The 11,034-nt window shown below is 37.0% G+C and overlaps 1 long non-coding RNA gene across 1 annotated transcript; it reads right to left on the bottom strand.

Moving 5' to 3' along the window:
* Positions 1 to 761: 761 nt before the first annotated feature.
* On the bottom strand, positions 762 to 2,792 carry LOC122232547. Its single transcript, XR_006209901.1, has 3 exons — positions 2,732 to 2,792; positions 1,453 to 1,634; positions 762 to 965 (listed from the first exon to the last, which is right to left on the bottom strand). It is a non-coding gene; the product is annotated as an uncharacterized LOC122232547 (long non-coding RNA).
* Between the last annotated feature and the right edge of the window lie 8,242 nt (positions 2,793 to 11,034).

Here is an 11,034-nt window from a genome sequence, read left to right on the forward strand (position 1 = left end):
AAGTATTTGCATGTATTTCATTTTCTTATTCCTAGCTACCCACTGAAGTTTCTATTCCTTAAGGATCTTAGCTTAATACACACCATCTTCTTTGACCTCTCAATCTGCTCAGACTACTGACTTTCCTTCTGAATCCAGCTCCAAAAATGCATTAAAATACATGCTCTAATATGCCAAGGATTAGCATATATCCCCATCCTGAAACACAGTGCTTGATTATTCTTCTGGATCAGATTCACAAAAATCTGTTACTTTCCCAACAGTTTATCAATGAGTGATTTTAGATAATCCAAGATTAGCAACATCAGAAAGTCATTTCCACCCAAATGTTAGAAGAACAGAGGGATAGGATGGCAATACTGATGCCCAGGGGCCAATCATGTCTAGGAGATACTAAGATACAAGCTGCTATCAACAATTCTGCCCAAAGCTGAAAGGCGCAGAGAGAATAGTTTCAGTTCTTCTCTTCTCCAGTTTTCTAATGCTGCCATTCATTGACGTAACCCAGCCAGAAGCTAGCGGGCCCAGCAGTGTGGGCTAGGAGCCTGGACTATTCTGCCTCCTCTTTAGAGAGCAGAGCACAGAAAGGTTAAGGAATGAATCTAAGGACAAAGGAGCCGAACAGCCTGCCCAGAGCCTTAATGTAATTTTATCTTCATTCCAAGAAGTACAAGGGATCCAACTATATTTGGAACCAAATCTGTGAAGCAGTAAATTTTACATTTACAACTTTGAAATTTGGTGTGATTATATTCATTTTGCAAATGAGGGAGAAAAAACCCTGAGGTTCAAAAAGGTTAAATATCTTGTCTGAGTTCATACCGCTAATTTATAATAGTGCCTGGAATAAAGCCTCCTTCACCTTTCAACTGCAGTGTCTTCGTTTCTTCCTTTTTCTTTTGGTTAACATCGCCAAATAACCCCAATTCCAGATGACTGGTATTTTAGCCCCATTGCCACAGAATCTAGTTCAAGGTAAACAGAGACACAAGTTACACTTGAGACTGCAGTAATACGTTGCAGGTACTGTTCCCAGCTTTATTCTTGGGATACTCTCTGGGGAGATTATGAGACCCTAAAGACAAGTAATGTTTGTTGTACAGGTATTTGCATCTACAAGCGCCTTTGATCCCGACTACATATGCAAATACCCAAAAGAAGTGAGCAGTGGTTCCTCCTAGTAATTGGGATCCTCCAGAGATTTAATTAAAGCAGAATCCAAGTTCATCTGCCTGCCACATTCTCCAGAGGCTGGTATCTATGCTGAACTGCATAGCAAATCTGCCAGCTATTCCCAGGAAACACTTGGCAGTGGAGAGTCGAATTCTATTCCCAGTGATGTATGTAAAGGATGGGGAGAACAGGAGTCTCAGTTTCAATTGTTATCATGGCTTTCCTGTCTAGGTAAGACAGCGAGATAGGCAGCCGCTCCTCCATTCACACACTGCTTACCCTTGACTTCATGCCATGATTGTTCTCCTGAATGCAGCATCCTTCGTAGCATGTAATCAGTCACTTGATTGGCCTGATCTAGTCTCTTCTGCAAGGAATGTGATTAGAATATCTCAGGGGTTCCTTTCCATTTTGAAAGCTTGTGACGCCAGGCTACAATGTGCTTTGAATTAGACTTCAATCTATAAATAATAATGCATAATTACTACTACTGTGATTAGTGCCGCTACTCCTGAGACTACGCTACTAAAAATAACAATGATGTAAACTGCTGTTTAAATAATGATGTGTAGCATATCCATTGCTTTCATCAGTAGCATCTAATTTTATTTTTCCAATAATGCTGCAGCTCAGCAAGGTTGGTGACTCTAAGGCCAAAGACAATGAACTGATGAAATGCTGTTGAACCCTACTTGCATGAACTGATGGAGACATCTCTGTAATATCAATTCAAGGGAAAATTATCCTAGAAATTATTTGACGGAAAATTATTATAGAATGAAGGCAAGAACATTTAGTCTGATACAGAGATTTTTGTTTCACAATACGAATATATTGTTATTGGGTTTCCTAGAGACTCACGGGTCACAGGGCCTTCTTCATGTTAGCTCTTTGCTTACCCTGGGATGTCTTACTTCCACCTTACTTTTTCTTGGCTTGCTCCTTCTTTTAATGCCAATCTCAGCTTTAAGGCATCTCCTCATACTATTTATTATTACCTGATGATTTGATATCTATCAACCTTCTATATTAATTACCACACTCCTCTTTAATACAACCTTAAAAAAAGCTGTGTAGTCACAGCTCCATCCCCAGAGCATAAAACAGTGCCTGAAGTGTAGCAGAAACTTGATAAATATTTTGTGACTTAATTACTAAGCTATAAAATCTATACTCGAAGAAATATCACTGAAAACATTTTATATGATCTTTATTTTAATTAATTAATTATTTTCATCTTAATTCAAGTTAGTTAACATATAGTGTGGTATTGGTTTCAGGAGTAGAACCCAATGATTCATCACTTCCATATAATCTTTATTTCAAAATGGGACTTCATCTGCTATAGTTAATTAAATTTTCCTAAAATAAATATGTCATCATCAAACACAGAAGAGAAATATTTCTTATAATATGGAGTCACAGGACTCTTGTTGGAAAGCCTACACTCAAATCAAAAGGGTTTTCCTACATGGCTAACATTAGTAGATTTCACAAAAGAAATATTCAGAGAATTAAGCTAGTCACAAAAAGACACTTACTGTATAATTTCACTTACATGAGTTATCTAAAGTAGTCAAATTCGTAGAAACATAAGGCAGAATGTGGTTATCAGGAGACTGGTGGAGGTAGGAAAAAAGACATTTTTGTTTCATGAGTATAAAGTTTCAGGTTTACAAGATGAAAACATTCTAGAGATCTGTTTCACGATAATGTAAATATACTTAACACTGCTGAACTGCACACTTCACAGATTTACACAATACTGTTATTTGCCTTCTCTAGCATCATTCCGTTACTTAAATCCATTATATATTTTGGGGACATATTAAAATGCAAATGCACATAAATTAATGAGCAAAGATGGAGATGAACACATATCAGATTATAAATGTACTTTGTGGCCCAAGAGCCCAGCAGGTTACAAATGAATTTGAACATGGCTACGACTACGTCACATGAGACAGCAATTCAGTACTAGCATTATTAAATGATTTTACTTTTCAGAACTGGGGCTTCCAAATCACCGACCAATTTAAACTATCTTAAATAGTCCTCCATTGTCTTCAGGATAAATTCATTCTTGGTTTGCCTGTAAATCTGAGCCCTCCACAATCGGCTTTATAATTCCAACCTCATCGCCCGCCATTATCGTGCCCACTCTTCCCAGTCACCTCTGGTGCTCAACTGCATTCATGCCTTGCAAGTTCTCAGTTCAAAAGCCTCCTTTCCTTGCTGTCTGTTAGAGCAATAATGTCTTTCATTCCATTCTCCCATCTGTTTAAATCTTACTAAGAAGGGACTTCTTCAAATCATTTCCTTGTGAAACACTTCCTTATGTGTATTCCTCTCCATTCAGACATACTCTACAGAAAAGTTACTTTCTGTCCTAGACCCCAAAGACCTACCAAACTGCAGAGGGGAATAAGGGCAAGACAGTATTTGGCCTGGTGGGTGACTCAGGACTCCAAACACCGATGTTTTCCTTCACTAGTAGCCACTCTTCAGGAGATTCTCATGATAAATTATTTCAACAGCAGACAGCAAAGTCCTTCCGGAGAATGAGTTAACTTCAGGTATGAACCTATCTCAATGCTCGTGGAATAGAAGTTGAGTTTATGAAAGCCATAGCAGGGATAGCTAATAATAAATTTGAAGTTATCTGTATTGCTAAAATATAAACATTTCTTCCATCCCTAGGTTATGTCCAATCTACTAATCATCTATGATTCTCCCAAGGGTTTGGTGTGAACATGTTTGTATGAATATATATGTGTATGAATGTCTGTACCTACTTATTTTGAGAATTTAAGGGAGTTTTGACCTTCATACTTGACTCACATGGTATGAAACTTGGTATGAAACAACACACAAATGGGAGTCCAGATCCACAAGTGACCTGCGGAACAGAATAACCCCAACACCGAATCTTTGGCCTTATTATAAAAGAACATGGTATTTTCAAAAGGCATATAATAGCCATACCAACAACTTTTTAGTTTTATGTTCTTGGAGGACCAACATCTGAACCTTAAGTAAAATTTTATGATAGTATTGGGTATTTTTATTTGTGTTCTTTTTGAAAAAGAAATTAGCCATTTTACTGGATGTGTACCTAGTGCCGGTTTTGATTTGCATTTATATGATAATTAATGATATCATTAATGATGTGACAATTAATGATCAGTTTCTCATGTGCTTATTGGTTATTCTCATGCCTTCTTTGGTGAAGTGGTTTTTTTTAAACGTTTGTTCATTTTTTTAAAACGTTTATTTATTGAGAGAGAGAGAGAGAGAAGGAGAGAGAGAGAGAGAGAGAGAGAATAAGGGGTAGAGAGAGGGAGAGAGACAGAATCACAAGCCAGTGTAGAGCCTGATGCGGGGCTTGAACTCAGGAACCATGAGATCATACCCAAGCTGAAATCAAGAGTCAGATGCTTAACCAACTGAGCCACACAGGTACCCACCCTTTGGGCACGCATTTTTTAATGTATTGTGTATTAACTGACTGCATTTTTAAATGTTCTTGTATTAATATAACAATTTTTATTAGATATACATTTGCCAATATTATATTTCAGGCTGTGGGTTGTCTTTTAATTTTCTTACGTATCTTCAAAGAGGCAGAAATATTTTATTTTAATGAAATATGATACAGCATTTTTTTGTGTGACTTATGCATTTCGTATTCTAAGAAAACCTTGCCTAGCTAAAGGTCACCATATTAGTTTTCTATTTTTCAATAGAAATAACCTCAAATTCAGCAGCTTAGAACAACAACATTTTGTAGTTAGGTAAGTTAGAAGTACAGGCACATTGTGTCCTGGCTTGCAGCTCAGGGTATCACAACACAAAAATCAAGGTATTAGTGAGGCTATGTTCTCATCTGCAGCTGGTGGTCTTCTAGACTCCCACATTTGTGGCAGAATTCAATTCCTTGCCGAGGACTGAGTACCCCATTTCTTCACTGGCTGTCAGAGAGGAAGTTTCTCACTGAGTTTCTAGAAGTTGCTCAAATTTCCTGCTGCTGACCCTCTCTATTTCCAAAGTCAGCTTTGGGGAATCCTCTTTACATCAAATCTTTTCCATCTTCGAATCTACTTAACCACAAAGAACCCAGATGCTTTTAAGAGTTCACTGGATTGTGTAACGTCTACCCAGGATATTTCCTGATGCGGGGCTGGAACTCACGAACCATGAGTTCATGAGCTGAGCTAAGAGTCAGACACTTATTCTACTAAGCCACCCAGGCGCCTTATCCTATTTCACTGTCTTACATACAGTAATTTTATATTAAATCTTTGTATCAGATAGTTCATTTACTTTTCTTCACAGAAGTATTTGGGCACTTGTAGGTCCTTTATATTTCCATAACAATTTTTGAATCGTCTTGTTATATTTTATAAAACATGCTGAAATTTTAATTGGGATTATATTGGAACTCTAGATCTATTTGGAGGTATATGATATTTTCAAAATATGGAGTCTTATAATCCATGACTGTGGTGTATATCTCTCCATTTGTTTAATTTTTCTTAGCAAAAATGTTTTTAGATGTCATTGGGTGATTTTTCTATTTTTTTTACACTTATGCCTAAGTATTTCCAATTTGTTGATGTTATAGTACATGGATTAGTTTATAATTCAAATTTCCTATGGCCTGTTGTGTATAGAAATATATTTGATTTTGTATATTGTCAATTTTCTTAACTTATTAATAGTTACAGTAGCATTTTGGCGGATGCCTGAGGCTGGTTTACATAGGCTATCACATATGCAAATAGAGCTTTATCTTTCCTTTCTGATGTATATATATATATATATATATGTATATAACTTTTCTTGTTGTTTTTCCTTATCTTATTTCCCTGACTAGGGAATAAGCTCTATGTGCTTATTTCCAGTAGCACATAGAGTAGAAATGATGAGTGAGTTTTCTTTCTGTTTCTTACGTTAGGAAGAAAGCTTTATTCCTTTATCATTTAGCATTATGCTAGCTGTATTTTAAAAGATGGTTTTCTATTGGGTTGAATAAATTCTCTTGTTTTTCATTTTAATTTTTTAATTTTTTTTTACCTTTTCAACTAATGGAGGTTGATTTTTTTCAAATGCTTTTTATGTATATATTAAGGAGATCATATGGTTTTTCCTTTCTAGTCTATTCATATAATGAATTGCGTTGATTAATTTTCACATACCAAACCAACCTTAAATGCTCTAATAAACTTCTTGCTCAGGATATAATTGCATTATGTAATCATATTCATTATGTGATATATATGTATGTGTGTATATATATATATATATATATATACACACACACATATACATATATACATACACACATATCATACATATTTGAATTTGTTTCACTAATATTCTCAAGAATATTTGGGCTGTTTTATGAAGAAAAATCATAGTTTTCTCTTTTTGGTAATAGCTTTGTCACGTTTTGATATAAGAATAACTTTGTAAAATGAGTTTGGAAAGGTTTTGTCCTTAATCTTCTGGATAATTATTGTAGAATTGGCATTATTTGTCTTTAGATGTTTTATTGATTCTACTATTGAAACCATTTGAACCTGGGGGTTTCTTTGTGGAAGAACTTAAACTACAAGTTCAATATATTTAGAAGGTTCAAAACTACCCAGTTTATTTATTTATTTATGAGTGAAATTTGGAGATCTTAACTTACAAATTTATCTTTTCCCATATTATCATATTTATGGGCATAGAATTCTTAATATATACATATTTTCCATTTACTACAGGATCTACATTATGTTCCATTGCTTATGTAAGCTGTATTTAATATGTATCTTTTGTCTTTTTCTTACAATTAATCTAGATAAAAGCTTATCAAAGTTATTTATATTGTCACACCACCTTTGGTTTCATTTATTTCATTATTATTTAAAAATTGTTTTTTAAATGTTTATTCTTGAGAGAGAGACAGAGCATGAGCAGGGGAGGGGCAGAGAGAGAGGGAGACACAGATCTGAAACAGGCTCCAGGCTTTGAGCTGTCAGCACAGAACCTGATGCAGGCTCGAACCCAGGAACCGTGAGATCATGACCTGAGCCAAAGTCGGTCATTTAAGCTTAACCGACTGAGCCACCCAGGCGCCCCATATTTACTCTATTATAATTTTAATGATTTCTAAGTTAATGAATTTAGTGGCATAAAACAATGTATATTTATTATATCACTGTTTCTGTCATTCAGTACTAATTTTTTTTTCATTTTTCAACCCTAATTATTGTTTTCTTATTTATATATGGCGTGGCATATATTGAGTAAGTTTTTGAAGTTAATTCGCCTTTTTACAGTGTTTGGAGGTATAGTTGGCTTATGTTAAATTCCATATACTTAATTTTTTTTAACACGTACTTATTTTGGAGAGAGACAGAGTGCACGCATGCACGCATGGGGGAGGGGCTGAAAGAGTGAGACAGAGGATCTGAAGCACTTGCTCAAGCAGATGTGGAGCTCAAACTCAGAAACTGTGAGATCAGGACTTGAGCCGAAATCAAGAGTCGGCCATGTCATGGACTGAGCCTCTCAGGCGCCCCTAAATCACATATACTTAAATTTGATATGTAGTAAAAGCTTGGTTTGGGAACATAATTCATTCTGGAAGCATGCTTGTAATCCAAAGTGCTTGTTTATCAAAGCAAATTTCAAGAACCTTTGGCTCAGTGTGATCATGTGTTGTTCTGCATCACGAACTACTCATATTGTAAGACATCACTTGTTTATCAAGTTAAAATATATTAGAAATGTTTGCTCAGCTTGTGGAACCCTGGCAGAACAAATTACTCGCAATCCAAGGCTCTACTGTATTTTGATATAGGTATGCACCTGTAAAAACAGCCTCACGATGAAAATAATGAAAAAATCTCTTTACCACCACCTCACCTCCAGACAAGTGATTGATCCACTTTCTGTCACTCTAGATTAGTTTCCATCCTCTATAGTTTATATAAATGGAGTGTAGCTACAGGTGCTCCTTCTTGTCTGGCTTCTTTCATTTAGAATAATTATCTTGAGATTCATCCATGTTGCTTTGTGTATCACTAGCTCCTTCTTTTTTATTGCTGAACTCTATTCCATTTATAGATATGCCAAAGTTTGCTTATCCGTTGACTAACTTATGGACATTTGGAGTGTCTTCACTTTTTCGTTATTCTGAATAACGTTCCTGTAAACATTCACGTCTATGTCTTTGTATGGACATGTGTGTTTCACGTCTCTTGGGTGAGTTTGTAGAAGTGAGGCCGTTGGGGCGGGTTACATGGTGAATTTATGTTTAACATTTTAAGGAACTCTAAAGTTGTTTTTGCACAATGGCTGCACCATCTTCCATGCCCAGCAGCAATTATGAATGCGCGGACAATTTTAAGTGTTCCCGAGGATGTGACAAAGCCATCACATTCACACATTGCTGGGTCCAGGGCTGTTGGTAGAGCCTCGCTGAATCCTCTGTTCAGGGTACACAACACTGCAATCAAGACGGCAAGCAAGCTGTGTTCTCCTCTGTAGTTTGGCATCCTTTGCCAAATGTATTCAAGTTGGAAGAATTCAGTTCCTTGTGATTGCAGAACTAGAAGCCACCCCTGTTCTTAGCCAGTTTACAACATAGCTGCTTGTTGTTGTTGTTTTTTTTTAAGTAATCAGGAGAGAGTCTCTGAACCTAGACCCTCTTTTCAAAGGCTCCCCTAATTCGGTCAGGTTCACTAAGATAGTTTTTTTTTCTTCATTAAATTAAAAGTAACTGATGGGGTATCTTAATTATAGCCACAAAATGTTCACCTTTGCTACATAAGATAATAATCCCAGGCATCCCATCTCATCACCTTTGCCATATTCTCTTAGTGAGAAGCAAGTTATAGGTTCAGTCCACACTCGAGGGGTGTGTATTATACAATGGCAGAAGTCATCGGGGGTAATTTTAGTATTCTATCCACCACACCCCCTTCTGCTCACTTGGAACCTAATTTGCTTTTTATTATTAACTTCTTGAAGTCTAAGCTTACACCATGGATTGAGAATTTCCTTCGCCTCCAATGCAGACATTTAAAGCTGTCAGCATCTGGGCACGACCGTAGCTGCGGTTTATGTGTTATGATGCACTACCATTTCATTTTCCTCCAGTGAAAATTGTTTTCTAATTTTTTCTTTCGAGTTATTTCTTGAGTTGGGGGTTTAGAAACATCTTTCTCAATATTATAACATTTGAGGAACTTCGAAATCTTTTTGTGATTAATTTATATTTTTATGCTATTGTGGGCAATCGCACCCCTCATAGGGTATCAACAATTTTTAATTGATTGAGAATTTGTTTTTCAGCCCACAACATGCTCAATGCTGGTGAATACTCTGTGCGCACTTGAAAATCATGTGTATTCTGCTATGGTTGTAGGAAGTACTCTAAAATTTTTAATCAGGGCCAGTTTGAGAATATTATCAAAATCTGTTCTATTATCCCTCAGTTTTTGCCTCTCAGATCTCTTGCCTTATCTTTCTGATGAAAACCCAGTAGAGGCACACGGAAAACAGTGGCGAGCAGGGCAGACCCCCCTGTAGTCAGAGGCTCTCAGGGATCATAAACTTTTATGCTTGCCTGCACTTGTCCTTTAAGAATTCATTAAAATTTCATTTGATTTTTTCTAGCCGGGTTTATGGTCGCCCCCTCTCCCACCAATGCTCTGCCAAAGGTGAAACAATTTTATGTGACCTGTCTCTCTTCAGAGGGGCTTTTATCACCTTTGGAATCCAGTTCACCTTGTGAACTTCACTGTGATGGAATTTGAAAAATGACTTTTCCCGTTTTTAGGACAGCACCGATCTTCTCTTGTGGTTTTCTACCACCTAAGTACGAGCAGAACCATAAAACTTTGGGGCTTTGAAACTGCCAGCAATGTTTCTGCACCCTCCCCAGCCAGGAGGAGCCTGGAGGGAGACTAGGTGGGCTCCCCACAGGCCTCTGTGCTCCTCCAAAACTGGTCCCCAGTCTGGCAGCTGACGGTCAAGTACGTTTTGAAAGATTGAAAATTCTCAGCACAATGAATACAAAAATGGGTCCTTGCTGATAAGTGATGGGAATGATAAATGATATGATGTTGGGAATCAGTGTTGTAAAAAGCAAACTAGTATTTATCCCACAAAATCTAATCCGTCCTCTCTCTCTAGGTAATTCCGAGGGCTTTTGTGAGGAGAAAGAAACACCTGTCACAGGTCCTACGGAGCCCTAAGGAACCACCTCTAAGTTGTCCACTGTCTTGTTGTTTGTGGTTTTCACGAGAAAAAGAAAAAGTGGTGCAAAGATCTCCAGAAAGATACATCCTCAGCCATTAACTCAGCAGCGGGGGAGGCTGGCTTGTTATTTAGTGAGTATCTGCGTGTACATATGTGTGTGCACACATATGAACGTGCGTTGTGTAAGAGACAGAGTTCCTCATGGAATACTCAGTACCTAGTTACAAAACAAGAAAACACCTGTTAGCTTTTAAAGTGCGATACAACCCAGATTACATATTATCCGGAAACAGTTTATTTCTTCCATGGCTCTTTATAGTGCAGTGCGAATTACCATAAGTAATGTATTTTCTAAAGCAACTTTAAATGAAAACAATACTATATTATGAAATCTTATAAGCCTATAAAGGAAATAAAAAAGAGTACCCCAGCTTAGGAAGGACTGTAAGGGCCGCGGAGAGTGAGCCTGGAGTTTCTTCAAACCTTTAAGGCCAGACTCTGGCAGGAAAGACCTTCTTGTTCCATGAGCCAATCCAATCCTGATTATACCTTCTATGTGCAATTTGTTTAAAAAACCTAATCATCCTCTCCTGCTCCAGATAT

Source organism: Panthera tigris, chromosome D3, assembly GCF_018350195.1.
Source record: "Panthera tigris isolate Pti1 chromosome D3, P.tigris_Pti1_mat1.1, whole genome shotgun sequence".
Classification (NCBI taxonomy): Eukaryota; Metazoa; Chordata; class Mammalia; order Carnivora; family Felidae; genus Panthera; species Panthera tigris.